This window comes from Nicotiana tabacum, chromosome 17 (assembly GCF_000715075.1).
Source record: "Nicotiana tabacum cultivar K326 chromosome 17, ASM71507v2, whole genome shotgun sequence".
Lineage (NCBI taxonomy): Eukaryota > Viridiplantae > Streptophyta > Magnoliopsida > Solanales > Solanaceae > Nicotiana > Nicotiana tabacum.
In genome coordinates, this window is record NC_134096.1 from 32,484,478 (window position 1) to 32,502,634 (window position 18,157).

Here is an 18,157-nt window from a genome sequence, read left to right on the forward strand (position 1 = left end):
ACCCAACCATAAACAAAAAATAAATCAAACACCCATTAAGTTTACACACTAGGGTTGGGTGACAACCCTAGTGAAAATCTAGCTACTCATGCTTAATTTGGAAGGGAAAGAAGAAGAAGAAGCGATAATGAAACCCATATTAATGATTAAGATGATAAAAGTAATATTCAAAAAGCTCAAAATAGAAAAAACTACTAAAAGGGGCAAAGTGGACGGCTGGTGATGTCAAAAGTTTCAAAAGTTAACCTAAAAAAGTATAACTCTTCTATTTATACAGTGCTGAAATTTTCGGACAAAATTGCCCCTTCGGAGGTTCTACAGCCGTACAATTCCATGTGCGGTCCGCACTTTGCTTCAGCTTGACAACTTTGGACTCTTGCGGCCACACAATTCTGAACTGTGGTAGCATCTCTCTCTTTATGCGGTCCACACAGTTTTTAGTGCGATCGCACATGGCTCTTTTGCGGACCGCACAAATGCAACTGTGGCCGTACAATAATTGTGCGGTATGCACTTCCGTTGAACTTGATATGCATGTTCTCTAAACTTTCGGTCTTGTCTTGCTTCTGCGGCTGCACATTTCGTGTGCGGACCGCCCTTCTCACAGATCTCTGATAAGTTCTTCTACATAATCTGTGGCCGTAGATGATAATCTGCGGTCCACACTTTAGAGCTTCTGTGCCTGTTTTTGTCCTTGGTTCAGATTACTACCTCTTGAGTTGGATTTCATCTTTGAGGCTCATTTTCCACCATTCCTGCAATTAAGCATATTTTATCAGTTTTTGGGAACACAATTAAATACTTTTGGACTAAAACGAAAGCAAAAAGGTGCTAATAAGTAGTCAAAATCTCCACTCATAAACTCCCCCAAACTTAAGCTTTTGCTTGTCCTCAAGCAAATAAGGTAATTCCCACCTCCACAAGTTAAGAGCTATTCCAGCTAATCAAAAAAATGCATCAATCACACATCAATTGGGACAAACAATTACCCACACACTTATGAATTATTAACAAGGCAATGGGTTGAACTTTTAAGCACAAATAGTTCTAATGTGACACTTGAGCATCAAGAGTTGACTTAATTCATCAAGGAAGCTCACTTTTTCATGTAGGTCATTGTGGATCCCAAGTTCCTCCTCTTCTACTCTCCGTTTGCTTATCTCACTTAAGAGTGTAGTACTCAATTCAAAGATTTGTGAAAGGTTCGCTCATCTCTCTCAAAAGAATGTCACAAGTACGGCTTTAAGTACCATAGGTTTTCCCCTCATATAAATCACCACTAATGTAAGCTCACTCAGCTTGAAATCACGTAGGGCTTTTTCGAAATGCAATGAAGGCTTTTGGACTAATATTGGATATGCTATGATAGAACGAGTTCATCTTTTCTTAAGCACTCCATTTTCTCTTATCGACTCATGTTTTGCCAACTTTTTGAGGCATTTTCTTTTCCATAGGGGGATTAGAGAGACTTAACTTCACTCTTTCTTGGTTATGATATTCATTTTCTACTTCTTTGCTTTCTCCATGCTTTGTATCACTACTATTCTTTGAAACTCCTTCAACTCTTCAACTTATTCACTTTCATTTTGCATTTTTCTCACTTTCTTTTTGCAATTTTCTTTTTGTTCTTCTTTCTTTTGCTTGCCTTTACTTCTCTTCATTTATTTTCTCTTTTTGTGCCTTGATACCTTTTTCAAACTCTTCGTCTCTCCCCCAAACTTACGTTTTTAGCTAATTGTTTCACAAGAGTGTCAAGGAAAGCTCGAGTGCCAAGAGAGGGTCACGACAAAACTGGTTAAGGCTTGTAACATGGTGATCAAATGAGAAAGGTTTTAGGCTCAAATGGGTTGAATAGGGACAACAACATTGGTGGGCCATGGAAAATTTCAAGCGGGTCAAGGAGAGCCTACAATCACTTATCAAGCCAAGCAAAACTTAAAATTTCGCCTAGAAACACATTCGGGGCAAGTTCTAGACCATTTGCACGCGTACTTGGACTTGCAACAAAAATATCTCACCTCTCACGCAGCTGGATTGTTAAAAGGGATAGAGTCGAGGGCCCACAATGACCATAATCAAGATTTGAAAATCACTATGGCTCGACTAAACCACTCAATGGTTGCCTAAGTCAACACAAGAGTCACAAGGTCACTAACTAGAGTTATTTCTTTCCAAAAATAACTTGTTTCTAATCATAAGCACGTAGTTAAGTGTGTTGGTACCAAGTGAAGTATATTTGACTCTTCGATCTTGACTCAATTAGGTCTTTTTTATTCCTTATTACAACTATTCTTACCTAAACACCAAAAATGGACTCAATCCCGTAAGAAGGTTGTCACACCATCGATCGCTGGGAAGAGTCATCCGGTTCACACAAAAACTACCTTTGGAAAGAACCGTGGCACTAAAAAAACCAAAGGCTTATTGTCTACTCAAACATAAAAAGAATCTACCAGATTAAAAAGAAGCTATTAAATTAAACAAGAAGCTATTGAATTAAACATTGACTAATAAGAAAATAAAATGAAGAAGCTACAAAGCAAGCTACTGCAAGTATAATGAATATATATAATGAGGGAGGAAAAGAGAAAATATATACATCAATAGAGAGAGAAAGAGGAAAATGTTATCAGTTATTACAAACCAAATGTCAAATCATCCAAATATCAAATAAACTCCACCCCCCGAATAAAAGTAAGCATTGTCCCCAATGCTTAACAAAATAAGAATAAATAAGGGTAGGAGTGAAGAGGATTCCCTATGTGGTTATGTCCATAGCAGCATCACCGCCCTCAGTCTCCTCTAACTGGCTCTCATTATCCTCGGCTCTGGGAGAAACTGAGTGGGTGAACATCTGGTGCACCGCCTCAGCAGTGTCGGCAACCAGGTCTGGCTGCTCAGACTAGCCAGCTGGTGTCACTGGTGCTACTAGAGCTACTGATGCTGGTGGGTATGACCCTATGAGCAAATCGAATGGAAGCTCACCAGCTACTACTATCTTGGTCACCTCTATCCTCAACCTGTCAACTGATTTCTTGGTCGCCTAGGATTTCCTCATTTTCTTTACTTGCTTCCCCAGATCCTCAATCACTGATCCATGTACTACCAAGGTGTTCATGATGGTGGTTTGGTTTTCTAAGATCTTCTTCAATGTGTCCTCGACTGTCGGAGGGATTAGGGGTGCCGGGGTGGATGACTGTGCTACAACAACACTGGATAAGTTAGACAGCTTTGCAGTAGCTATCTGTACCCAGTTGTTGAGGCTCGCCAGTGTCTGGGAGACTCGCAGCGCAGATAGTGAATGAGTGGGCATAGGCATCGACCTTAAAGTCGAGGTGGAGGGAACTGATGCTGAAGGCTCTGAAGAAGGAGGTGGAGGCATGTCAGCTGCACTGGTAGAAGGCACTGCTGAAGTAGAAGGCATGTCTACTAACTTTGCAGCTACCATCGAAGGCTCATCTGACTAGCCTACGGTAGTAGTTGGCTGACCCTTTTTCTTTGGGTTTCCACCACCCATCAAACAATACCAGTGCAGCTGACATGCCTCAACCTTTGGCATCTATCACACTCTTAGTGAACCATGTCCACCCTTCCGCTCCCGAAACTGCCTCGACACTACCGGGTTGTATTAATCAAGGTCTTTCAACAAGAACTGATGCTCAAGAGTGAGCAATCTCGACGGCCACCACTCTCTGAAACTAGAGAAGGCTTCAAGACTGACGATCCTATCTTCCCAAATTTCTTTCTTCTTAGACCTCTCAAGGCCGGCTACTATGGTATCACCCCCTCGACGATCATCCAGGAGATCATCAACATCCACTGTGGTAGCAGGTGCATTAGGGGCATGTGTGGATGAAAGTTCCGAAGCCTGACTGTTACCTTTCGAACCCTCAGAAGTGCTCTCAGAAGAGGTAAGCTCGTTTCTCAGTTGGTATCTGTCCTGAAGCGTCTGTGGCTGTGATTGCACAACAGGCTGCTCTTGCACTGAGTTGCCCTCTGATGCTTCCCTAGACGGGGCATATGAACTTGATTCGGAGGGTTCTGGTTGTCTTCGTCGGTTTGCTGTGGCTTTCTTACCGATTACTCTTTGGAGGGCGAGGGGTAAATTGCTTTTGCCTCTGCCTCTGGAAGGTTCACCCTTCCCATTTGATGTATCACCACGACCACGGGATATAACCATTTTCTGCAATAAACAACAACAGGAATCAATTCTAATTCAATTGTAGATAAACAGAAAGTCACAGAACAAAACATGTTGCAGGGTGGGAAGGTGCGGTCCGCACAATTGCAAGTACAGCCACAGCTCTGGTTGTGCGGACCACATAATTTTGAAGTGCGACCGCAACAAAGAAACTGCGATCCGCAAAATTTTAAATTCGACCGCAGAGTTGAAGTGCGGTACGCACTTTTCTGAGTACGGCCATACAATGGTACCTGAAAATGGCAACTCTCTGAAGACAGATAATGCCTTGATCTGCGGCCGCACACACTTTTCTACGGCCGCAATTGAATTTCTGTGGACCCCACAATTTCAAGTGTGGTCCGCACAAACTTGCTTCACCAAATCCCTAATCTACTCTTCTGCGGACTGCACAATTCCTTGTGCGGCCGCATATTTCAAAACTTAATCGGGCAGAGTTCTTAGGGTTTTGATTTTATGCACAAATTGGACAGTGTAGTCGCATTTAAACATGAAAAACCAAATACCCATTCCCCAAATAGCAACTCGGAGTTTACCCAACACAATTCATACCCCACATAGATATGAAATTGACAAATGGTCTAAAATAACTAACAAATTGTAAACTAAACTACTAAAATTAAAGAATCCTAGAAATGATTTGAGCATACCAGTGATGAAGTGGTGTTAAGGAGTGATCATAGATGCTCAATTAAGTGCCAAATGATTGAATCAGTTGTGTGCACAATTTTAGCCTTTGTTCTAATTTCTCAGAGATTGGAAAGTTTTAACAGTAGCATTAGGGCTACTATTTATACTAACCGGTTTTGGCTAAAGGATCAAGAGACGAGTGTGGCCGCATAATTCCTTCTGCGGTCCACACTCTGTTGTTCAAGTTCCCTTCGTTGATCTGCGGTCCGCATAATTAGTTGTGCGACCGTAGATGTTGATGCAGTCTGAAGATTTCCTTGTGCGGCAGCACTTTGGCCATTTCTCTGACAAACAAACTTTAGGGAGTTTGTATTTTCACATCTCAAATTGTGCGATCCGCACATGAATTGTGCGGCCGCAGTTGACTTCTGCTATAGCATTCAAAATTGTGCAGTCCGCACAATACATGTGCGGTCCACACCTTTTCCATACTTAGCCAATTTGTTTGAGCACAGTTCTTGGAACACAGTTCAAAACCAGTTAGCACAAATTAATATCTATCTAAAGAAAAATAAACATGGGTTGCCTCCTAAGAAAGCGCCTGATTTAACGTCGCGACACGACCCTGATTACTATCATTTGAAATGAATTACCGCCACAACGTGGCCATCACCAACTTTTTCTAGATAATGCTTCACCCGGTGACCATTGACTCGGAATACCTCATCACTTTTGTTCTTCAAGTCCAATGCACCAAAAGGTGTCACACCCACAATTTCAAAGGGACCACTCCATTTGGATTTCAGCTTTCCGGGAAACATCTTCAATCGTGAGTTGAACAACAAAACAAGATTTCCCACCTTGAAATCCTTGTTTCGGATGTATTTGTCATGAAGGTACTTCATTCTTTATTTGTACATGGACAAACTTGCATATGCATGGTACCAGAATTCATCTAATTCATTCAAATGTGCAACCCACAAGTTAGCAGCTGCATCCCAATCAAGATTTAACTTCTTTAAAGCCGAAATGACCTTGTGCTCGAGTTCCACCGGAAGATGAAAAGCTTTTCCAAACACCAACCGGTATGGATACATCCCGATATGCGTTTTGAAAGCAGTTCGATAAGCCTATAGTGCATCATCAAGCTTCTTTGACAAATCCGTCGTTAGCATTCACTATTTTGGACAAAATACTCTTTATCTCCCGGTTGGAGACTTCCACTTGACCGCTAGCTTGAGGGTGATAGGGAGTCATAACTTTATGAGTGACACCATACTTGCTAAGCAAGGTGTCAAAAGCTTTATTGCAAAAATGCGACACCCCATCTCTTATGATATCCCGCGGAGTACCAAATCTTGTGAAGATGTTCTTCTTCAAAAATGCCACCACACTTCTTGCTTCATTGTTGGGTAGAGCAACGACCTTAACCCATTTAGACACATAATCAACTACGACCAAGATGTAGGTGTTTCCACAAGAACTCACAAAAGGTCCCATGAAGTCAATACCCCACACATTGAAAATATCAATCTCCAAAATGGTAGTGAGGGGCATTTCATTTTTCTTTGAGATTCCACCGGCCCTTTTACATTCATCACAATGCTTGATTAGATCACTTGCCTCCTTGTAAAGAGTGGGCCAATAGAAACCGCAACTTAGCACTTTGGCCGCCATTCTTGCTCCACCATGATGACCACCATACGATGAAGAATGACAAGCCCCAAGAATTTTAACTTGTTCCTCCTCCGGTACACATCTTCTAATCACTCCATCTGTACAAATCTGGAAAAGATATGGTTCATCCCAATAATAGTCTTGACAATACCGTTTGAGCTTCTTCCTTTAGTTTGAAGATAACTCATCCGGGTTGATACCACTTACAAGAAAACTTGCCAGATCCGCGAACCATGGCACCTCTTTCCTTGAGATGGCTAAGAGTTACTCATCAGGGAAGGAGTCATTGATTTCAAAGCCATCATGCGGCCTCCCCTCCTCCTCCAAACGAGACAAGTGGTCCGCCATTTGGTTTTCACTTCCTTTTTGGTCTTGGATGTTTATGTAAAACTCTTGAAACAAAAGCACCCATCTCATAAACCGGGCATTGGAATATTTATTGCTCATAAGGTAACGAAGTGCCGCATGATCCGTGTGGATAATCACCTTTTCACCCATCAAGTACGGGCGAAACTTCCCAATACCAAACACAATGGCAAGGAGCTCTTTTTCGGTCACAGTGTTATTCACTAAGGCATCATTCATGGTCTTACTAGCATAGTAGACCGGATGAGAGATCTTGTTGATACGTTGCCCCAAAATTGCTCCAACCGCCACATCACTAGCATCACACATGAGCTAAAAAGGAATGATCCAATTCGGGGTGGTGATAATGGGAGTAGTTGTCAACTTGAACTTGGGCAATTCAAATGCTCTCATGCAATCATCATCGAAGTGAAATTTAACTTCTTTCTCCAAAAGCTTGCACAAGGGGTTCACCATATTGGGAAAATCCTTTATGAAATGCCGGTAGAACCCCACGTGACCCAAGAAACTTCTCATGCCCTTCACGGATGTTGGAGGTGAAAGTTTAGAAATCACCTCTATTTTCACCTTGTCGACCTCTATTCCCTTTTTTGAAATTTTATGGCCAAGGAAAATACCCTCCTCGACCATGAAATGGCATTTCTCCCAATTCAACACCAAGTTCGTTTCTTCATACCTTGCCAAAACCTTATCCAAATTTTCCAAGCAATCATCAAAGGAATCCCCGACTACCGAAAAATCATCCATGAAGACTTCAAGGTAGTCCTTTACCATATCCATAAAGATCGCCATCATACACCGTTGAAACGTTGCCGGTGAATTGCATAAGCCAAATGGCATCCGCTTGAAAGCGAAAGTGCCATAGGGACAAGTGAAGGTTGTTTTTTCTTTATCTTCCAGGGCAATAAGGATTTGATTGTATTCCGAATATCCATCTAGAAAGCAATAGAACGCCCGTCCGGCCAGCCTATCAAGCATTTGGTCAAGAAAGGGTAGTGGGAAATGATCTTTCCTTGTGAATTTGTTTAGCTTCCGATAATCCATACACACTCTCCACCCGGTCACCGTTCTTGTTGGAATCAACTCGTTCTTATCATTGGTGACCACAGTTATGCCCCCTTCTTCTGAACACATTGCACTGGAGAAGTCCACGAACTGTAAAAAATGGGGTAGAAACCCCGACATCTAACCACTTAATGATCTCCTTTTTGACCACGTCTTGCATGGCTTCATTAAGTCTCCTTTGATGTTCAATGGAGGGTTTGACATCCTCCTCTAAGTTAATCTTGTGCATGCAAAATGCTGGGCTTATTCCCCGAATATCCGCTAAAGTCCACCCAATAGCTTTCTTCCTCTTTTGGAGCACCGTCAATGTAGAGTCAACCTGCACGTTAGTCAAAAAAGAGGTAAGAATAACCAGTAAAGTAGAGCAAGGGCCAAGAAATTCATACCTGCGATGTAGAGGCAATGGCTTCAACTGTAAGATAGGAGGCTCTTCAATTGAAGGCTTTGTAGGAGGGGTTTTCCTATTTTCGAGATCCAAGGAACATTTCTAAGGTGCATAATTGTATGACCCCATCCCCATCCTTTGCAAAGACTTTACACATTCCATGAAGCCATCCATTTCATCATCATCAAAATTAAGCAAAACGGCCTCCAACATACTACCCACATTAATCGTGGCACTCGTATCATCAATAATTACATCGGTCTCTAAGTCCCCGAACGAACACACTTCCTTGCTATTCGATTGCCTCATAGATTTGCACACGTGGAACACCACCTTTTCATCACCCACCCGTAAAGTGAGTTCATCGGCTTCCACATCAACAAGAGACTTTCCCGTAGCAAGGAAAGGTCTACCAAGAATAATAGGCACTTCAAAGTCCACTTCACAATCAAGAATTAATAAATCCGCCGGGAGAATGAACTTGTCAACCCGAACCAATACATCCTCAATCACCCCCAACGGTCTCTTTATTGTACGGTCGGCCATTTGTAATCTCATAGATGTGGGTCTTGGTTTCCCAATTCCCAATATTTTGAAAATCGAATAGGGCATCAAGTTGATACTCGCCCCAAGGTCACAGAGAGCTTTTGCGAATTCGGCATTTCCAATGGTACAAGGAATTGTGAAAGCACCAGGATCTTACAACTTTAGAGCCATCGAATGCACAATTTCACTCACTTGGTGAGTGACTTTGTTAGTCTCAAAATTCATCGATCTCTTCTTTGTCACCAAGTCTTTCATAAACTTAGCATATCTGGGCATTTGCTCCAAATCTTCAACTAATGGCTGATTTATAGAGAGACTCTTAATCATATCAATAAACTTCTTGAATTGATTCTCGCCATTTTTCTTGGCAAGCCTTTGAGGATAGGGAGGAGGTGTCTTAGGCAATGGTACCTTTGATGTTTTCACTACCATTTCCAGTATGTCAATCACATGATCCCTAGACGGGTTCACATCCTCTTGAGTCTCTTCCACTGTGTCATCAATATCAATCCACACTTCATCATTTGCTTGCACCATATTTTTCGGGATCTCCTCTTTTCTACCACTTGCTCATCATCCACAAGTTGACCCTAGATTGAGGTAGGTGTATTCCCACCTTTTTCACTTCTTGTAGTAACGGCCATGGCATGCCCCGTAGTGTTCCCACCCTTCGGGTTCACTACAGTATCACTTGGTAGTGCTCCTTTAGGACTAGAATTTAAAGCTTGAGAGATTTGCCCATTTGCATTTTTAAGTTACAGATTGATGTGTTGTGTGAAGCAAGTTGGACATCGGAATCGGCATTCTTCTCCATCATTTGCTTGAACATATTCTCAATATGACCCATTTCATTGTTGGAGGAACTAGGACCATGAGAAGGATAAGGAGGTGGGTTGCTCGGTTGTTGGTACATCGGGGGCCTTTGAAAACCCTACCCCCGATTTCCTTGGTTGTTGTTCCACCCGACTTGGTTGTTGCCTCCCCAATTTCCTTGATTATTATTGTTTTGCCAATTCCCTTGGTTATTGCTTCCACTCCAATTTCCTTGATTGTTTCCACTATTCCAATTACCTTGATTGCTAGAATTCCAATTGCCTTGATTATTCGAAGGTCTCCATTGTTGTTGACTAGGGCCTTGGTAGTTGTATATTTGCCTTTGAAAGTTGTTCACATATTGGACCTCTTCATTTTGATCATTGTAAGAATCTCCTTAATCAAATCCACTATCATCTTGCACAAAATTGTCCACTCTTTGTTGCACTTGTGTACTTCTTGTTCTTCTCTTGTTTACTATCATATTGACTCCCTCCATAGAATTGACTTTCCTAGGGTTTTGCACTTGTTGAAGTTGAGCCTTTGCCAATTGGTTCATGGTGGTTGTCAACTCGGCTATTGCTTGACCATGGTCATGTAACTCTTTATGAATAAGAATCATATTTGGATCACCTTGTGGGACATTGGCTCTAGATTGCCACGCCGATGAAGTATCCGTCATTTCATCCAAAATATCACACGCCTCAGCATAAGGTGTAGTCATGAAGTTCCCACCTGCAAGTTGATTCACTACACATTGGTTGGTGGTATTGATCCCCCGATAGAAAGTTTGTTGAGTCATGTTCTCCGTCATATCATTGTTGGGGCATTCTTTCACCATTGTCCTATATCTTTCCCATATCTCATGTAGTGGTTCATTAGGCTCTTTCTTGAATGCTACAATTTCATCCCGAAGAATCGCCATGTGCCCGGGAGATAAGTACTTTGAAATAAATTTCTCCGCTAGTTCATCCCAAGTATGAATGGAAGGATTTGGCAAACGTTCCAACCAATCTAAGGCTTTCCCATGTAGAGATAAGGGATAAAGCCTTAGCCTCAAAGTGTCCTTGGAGACATTTATTTGTTTTCTCCCCCAACACGTATCAACGAACCCCTTCAAATATTTATATGCATTTTGATCCGGTGCACCGGTAAAGAACCCTCGTTTCTCGAGCAAAGTGAGCATCACATTGGTTATTTGAAAGTTTCCCGCCCTAATACAGGGTGGGACTATAGCACTTGCATGCCCTTCATTCGAAAACACCCAGTGTGGAGCTGCTCGTGGTGTAGGTGGGGATGGAACGGGCACATTATCTTGAGGCGGCCAGCCTCGTCAATTGGCTTGAGGTTCAAGAGGGACCTCATCCATTGCATAATCATCAACGTCCACATCCCTCACCGCTATGTTTCCGAGCTCGTTGTTTGCCATGATTGCACTTACAATACTCACACGTTAGTAATAAGGAAGGAAAAGAAGATATTCCAAAAATACACCTAAATATATAGCTAACACCATTTTTAGCTCCCCGACAACGACTCCAAAAATTGATCTCATCCAATTTCACTCCTCTATTTGAGGATATGAAAATGGTCGATGCAATAATAATACCCAACAGAGTCGGTGTCGAATTCCACTGGGAGCTATGTGAATGGGTGCTAGTAGTACATATCTTAATTCGTGGATAGGTGTTCGCCTAATGGGTTGTAAACTTTAAAGATTATTTTATTGGTCGGGGTGTATTATATCTATCAACACCCAAGTACCCACTCAATACCTCTCAATCAGAGAGTGATTTTGCCCAATTTGGCTTTCTCAAGTCCAAATGGGTATTGAACAGAGCAACTGATAATAAGCCCAAGTCGGGTTTTACTATCTCTAGGTTCAACTCTTTAATTGGGCTTATCAATCTCTCGATTGACCCAATTTCTTGCTAGCTAAGTTTTTCTAGACTAAATCTCTCTTTCTCAAGTAGAGACCAAGTCAAATAGGCATGAAATAATATTTGCAACCATTAATTATTCAAATTAAAGCAAGAACTGGGCTAGATGATCAACACCCAACCATAAACAAGCAATAAATCAAACACCCATTAAGTTTACACACTAGGGTTGGGTCACAACCCTAGTGAAAATCTAGCTACTCATGCTTAAATTGGAAGAGAAATAAGAAGAAGTGATAATGAAACCTATATTAGTGATTAAGATGATAAAAGTAATATTCAAAAATCTAAAAATAGCAAAAACTACTAAAAAGGGCCAAGTGAATAGCTACTAATGTCAAAGTTCCAAAAGTTAACCTAAAAAAGTAAAACTCTTCTATTTATACAGTGTTGAAATTTTCGGACAAAATTTCCCTTTCAGAGGTTCTGCGGCCGCATAATTCTATGTGCGGTGCGCACTTTGCTTCAGCTTGACAGGATTGGACTTTTGCGGCAGCACAATTCTGAACCGCGACCGCATCTCTCTCTTTCTGCGGTCCACATATTTTTTAGTGCGACCACACATGGCTCTTTTGTGGACCGCACAAATGCAACTGCGGCCGCATAACTGATCTTTTGTGGCCGCACAATAATTGTCCGGTCCGCACTTCCGTTGAACTTGATATGCATGTTCTCTGAACTTTCGATCTTTTCTTGCTTCTGCAGCCGTACATTTCATGTGCGGACTGCACTTCTCACAGATCTCTGATAAGTTCTTCTGCACAATCTACGGCCGCAGATGATAATATGCGGTCCGCACTTTAGAGCTTTTGTACCTATTTTTGTCCTAGGTTCAGATTACTGCTTCTTGAGTTGGATTTCATCTTTGAAGCTCATTTTCTACCATTACATCAATTAAGCATATTTTATCAGTTTTTGGGAACACAATTAAACGCTTTTGGACCAAAACGAAAGCAAATGGTTGCTACTAAGTAGTCAAAATCTCCACTCATCAGTTAGCGTTTTTTGAGGTAAATGTCTTGCCTAACTTTGTGTCGGGGAATTACCCCTTAGGATTGGTGTTGTTTGTGTTAATTATGATATGTGGAAGCTGTGTACGCAAGGTGACGATGGTGTCACAGGCTAAATATGGTAATTGACCGGTACTAGCGATGTAGATTACTTTCATGCCTTTAATTGAGTTACCATGATATGTTATATTCATCATCATAAGTCTACCATCACATGCTTTACTTGTCTTATCCCTTACTTGTTAATTGCCTTTACATGTTTAGTTGAAGTTATTTCTTACTCTATTCCTTATTCATTATTTAACCGCTGAGTTCCTTACGTGAAGCTGGTTTTTCTTGGAATATGTTATTGTTGAAATTGGTATTGAGTTATAAATGTCGTGATTCACATTGAGGCAAAGTTGTAATGTTGTGAAATACCATTCTTGTTGAGTTATTCACTTTCGGTTGTTATTGTTGAGACTCTTGTGTATATTATGGTGGAGCCATGGGTTGTTTATTGTGGAAATACTATTATTGTTGACTTCCTTGGAAAGTTATGGTATTGGGCACTTGAGGTGCCATTTGTGATACATTGTGATATTGATACGCATGCAGTGGTATAAGGATTTGGGGTTGAAACGCATGCAGTGAGATAAGGTGGTCTTGATATGCGTGTTGCCAGTAGGGAAACTACTTGAAGCCACGCGATGTGATACGGTGGGCTAAAACGCGGGAAGCTATTTCGGGAAAAAATGATTTTCCATACTAAATGTAAGGCTGCCGCGGTGATATAGGGAAAGATTGTGAATTATTTTGTGATATAAGACTACGAGGCAGTACCTCGGTAGTGATTCTTGTTGATACATTTCTATTACATCACTTGTGTTTTGGTTGCTTTGTTTCCTTGGCATATCATTCCTTGTCTCTTCCGTGATGCCTTATTTGCCTTAGTTCAGTGTAGCTATTCTTGGTATATTTCGTCATTGTTTCATTTCCATTGTTTATCATTATTACATTGTTATATTCTTGTTCAGTTTCTTATTTATTCTAGTAGGGCCTTGACCTGACCTCGTCACTACTCTACCGAGGTTAGGCTTGGCACTTACTAGGTACTGTTGTGGTGTACTGATACTACGCTTCTGCATATGTTTTTGTGCAGATCTTGGTTCCTCTTACCAGTTATGACACCAGTGAGTCGAGTTCAGATTTGGAGACTTCAAGGTATACCTGTCGGAGTCCGCAGGCCTCAGAGTCACCCTTGTAGAGTTTGTGACTTGATATCACAGGATTTTGGGGTTGACAATCAGACACCCGCGCCCCCTGCTAAAGCCACGAGAGGCCTTGGCCAGGGCAGAGGCTGAGGACGGGCACGTGGTGCAGCCAGAGCACCTGCCCGTGCTACGACAGAGGAGCCTCCAGTAGATCCAGTTGTAGGTCAGGCACCTGAGATGCGTGTTACTACCCCTGCACTTCAGGAGTCTCTCTCCTAGTTCTTGAGCATATTTGGTACTCTAGCTCAGGCACGATTGATCCCACTTGCACCGGCCACATCTCAGGTTGGGGGAGGAGCACAGACTCCCACAGCCCGTACCCTAGAGCAGCGGGTCTATGTTGACCAGGTCCCAGAGGTCATACCAGTGCATCCGGTTGTCCCAGTTCATCCTGAGGTTAGGGCAGCATCATCTGAGGAGGAGCAGCTCAGGCTCGAGAGGTACAAGAAGTACCACCCTCCTACTTTCAGCGGCTTAGCTTCAGAGGATGCACATGGTTTTCTTGAGGAGTGCCACCATATACTCCACACTCTGGGTATTATGGAGATGATTGGGGTTGCTTTTACTACGTTCCAGCTAAAGGGAGCGGCATATAAGTGGTGGTGAGTGTACGAGTTGGGTAGCCCAGACGAGGCAGCTTTACTTACTTGGGCTCAGTTTTTACATATGTTCCTGATAGAGTTTGTTCCCAGAGCCTTCGGGATGCCTGGCCCGTGGAGTTTGAGAAGTTGCGCCAGGGTGATATGACCATATTAGAGTATGTTGTCAGGTTCAACGAGTTGTCCAGACATGCGCCTGCCTTAGTTTCCACAGTCAGAGAGCGAGTCTGTCGATTTATCAAAGGGGTCAACTATGGTATTAGATTCAGCATGGCTCGAGAGTTGGATACTGATACCTCATACCAGCAGGTGGTAGAGATCTCTCGGAAATTGAAGGGTATGAAGGGCAGGGAGTGAGAGAAAAGGGAGGCCAAGAGGCCTCAAGATTCTGGCACATACAGTGGTGCCCGTTCTCCAGTTGCAACCCTTTATAATAGAGGTTATGTGAGCCATCCAGTTTACTCAGCACTTCTAGCTTCCAATGGTATTCCGGCTACTGCCTGGTCTGAGGTTGCCCATTATAAACCTCCACTGTCTAGTGCACCTCCTGTACGGGGTGCTTTCAGCAGTCAGACCAACCGACCAAGCCCAAGTCAGTTTTAGTAGCCACGTCCTCCGAGAGCTTGTTTTGAGTGTGGCGATACTCGTCATATGGTGAGGGACTGCCCTAGACTCAAAAGGGGCGCACCTCCACAGACTACTCAGGATCCACATATTCCATAGGGTCCCCAGACTTCTTAGGCTATGGTTACCGCACCAGTTGCCACTCCACCTGCTCAACCAGCTAGGGGTGGAGGTCAGGCGAGTAGGGGTTACCCTAGAGGGGGAGGCCATACCAGATGTTATGCTCTTCCAAGTAGGACGGAGGCAGTTGCATCAGATTCAATTATCAGAAGTATTGTTCTAGTTTATCATAGAGATGCATCAGTCTTATTTGATCCAGGCTCCACTTATTCGTATGTATCATCTTACTTTGCTCCATATTTGGGTATATCCCATGATTCTTTGAATTCTCCTATCTATGTGTCCACACCTACGGGAGATTCCATTATTGTTGACCATGTGTATCAGTCGTGTTTAGTTATTCTTGGTGGTTTTGAGACCAGAGTTGATTTATTGTTGCTCAGTATGATTGATTTTGATGTTATTTTGGGCATGGACTGGTTGTCTCCCTATCATGCTATTCTTGATTGTCATGCCAAGACGGTGACGTTGGCTATGCCAGGTTTACCGCGGTTGGAGTGGAGAGGTACTTTAGATTATGTTCCCAGCAGGGTGATGTCTTTCCTTAAGGCACAACGGATTGTTGGGAAGGGGTGTGATGCATATCTAGCATTTGTGAGGAATGTCAATGTCGATACTCCTACCTTTAAGTCAGTTTCGATAGTGAGAGACTATCCAGATGTATTTCCAGCAGATCTATTAGGCATGTCGCCCGATAGGGATATTGATTTTGGTATTGACTTATTGCTGGGCACTCAGCCCATTTCTATTCCACCATATCATATGGACCCAACAGAGTTTGAAGGATTTAAAGGAGCAGTTGCAAGAGTTTCTTGATAAGGGTTTTATTTGGCCCAGTGTGTCACATTGGGGTGCTACAGTCTTGTTTGTAAAGAAGAAGGATGGTTTCTATGCGCACGTGTATTGATTATTGCCAGTTGAACAAGGTTACAGTGAAAAATAGGTATCCATTGCCACGCATTGATGACCTATTTGATCAGCTATAGGGTGCCAGAGTGTTCTCATAGATTGATTTGCGATTAAGTTATCACCAGTTAAAGATTCGGGATACATATATTCCAAATACTGCCTTCAGGACTCGGTATGGTCATTACGAGTTCCTTGTGATGTCATTTGGGCTGACCAACGCCCCGGCAACATTCATGCACTTGATGAACAATGTATTCTAGCCCTATCTTGACTCATTCCTCATTGTGTTTATTGACGACATCTTGGTGTACTCCCAGAGCCGGGAGGATTATGAGCAACATTTGAGGATTGTGCTCCAGACCTTGAGAGAAAAGAAGTTGTATGCAAAATTTTCAAAGTATGAATTCTGGCTTGATTCTGTGGCATTTTTGGGTCATGTGGTGTCGAGTGAGGGGATCAAAGTAGATCCGAAGAAGATTGAAGCAGTACAGAGTTGGCCCAGACCGTCTTCAGCCATTAATATTCGGAGTTTTCTTGGTTTGGCAGGGTATTACCGTCATTTCATAGAGGGTTTCTCTTCTATTGTTGCTCCTATGAACGGATTGACCCAAAAGGGTTCTCCACTCAGATGGACCAAGGAGTGTGATGAGAACTTTCAAAAGCTCAAGACTGCTTTGACTACAGCCCCAATGTTGGTATTGCCTATGGGTTCGGGGTCTTACTGTCACGCCCCGAACTCGGGGAGCGCGATCGGCGCTCAACCGAGATAACCCAGCTGAGAAAGCCTGCTGGATTTATTTCTACCCAACTCACCCATAAATAAATAGGATATAAACTTCATTAATAAGCTTCCAAAACAATACATTTCACAACCATTTTTTTACAGTGGAAGTAGGAGATATAATTACAACATGTTTAGTTTAACTTTCTCACACTAATACATAACCCACACTGTCTTCGGAGCCTCTAATATATATAAAAGAGTACAATGATGGTGCCGGTAACAAGGCTCTGGCTATACATCAAAACATAATACATTTTGCTATTGGTATTGCTTGATATTCCTTCCTTGTTAGCTTTATGTTATATCCTACACAGGTTTATATGTTTGGTACGTGTCTTGACCTAGGCTCGTCACTACTTTACCGAGGTTAGGCTTGACACTTACTGGGTACCACCGTGCTGTACTCATGCTACGCTTCTGCACATTTGTTTTGTGCAGAACTAGGTACCTCGGATGAGTTGGTTTTGAAACTTACACTTGGTGAGGCTGGAGACTTCAAGGTACACCTGTTGGGCGTTCGCAGGCACCGAAGTCACCTTCTATTGTATTTATTTCCATTGTTTCCTTTTGTTCCGGAACAGTGATGTATTCATTATGTAAAATTTCTCCTAGAAAGGCTTATGACTTGTACTACCGGTTTTGGATTGTAAATTGTATAGAGATTTTTATTTCGAAATTGTTCGATGTTAGTAAACATTGTCGTTATTTCAGTTAATGTTAGGCTTACCTAGTTTTAGAGACTAGGTGCCATCACGACTCCTTCGGAGGGATTTTGAGTCGTGACATATTTTGTTAAAAGGAGTAATATATATATATATATATATATATATATATATGTATAGGTTAAAATGTGAGCCAAAAACTGGGTATAGATGCAAATCCCCCTTGATATTCTCATTACTCAACTTTCGGTGAGTTGAACGAATTTCAGTAATATAAATATTAAATTTCAGATATAGAGCTAAATTAAAGAACCATAATGGGATTCGTTAATATGGATGGGAAAAGGTTGCAAGTAAAGTTCCCAATTTTTTGTCCTTCCATTAACAAAAATCATTTCAACTCTCTTAAATTAATTGACGATTACTAATTTTTTTTTTTAACAGGTAACTAAAATCAACAAAGGTGGACGATTCAAATTTAAAAAGAAACCGTTCGATTTAGTAAACTTGTCGCATTCTTAAAATTCATTTCTTTTTTCCTTTATTTCAAAACCACTTGCTTACTTTTCCAGA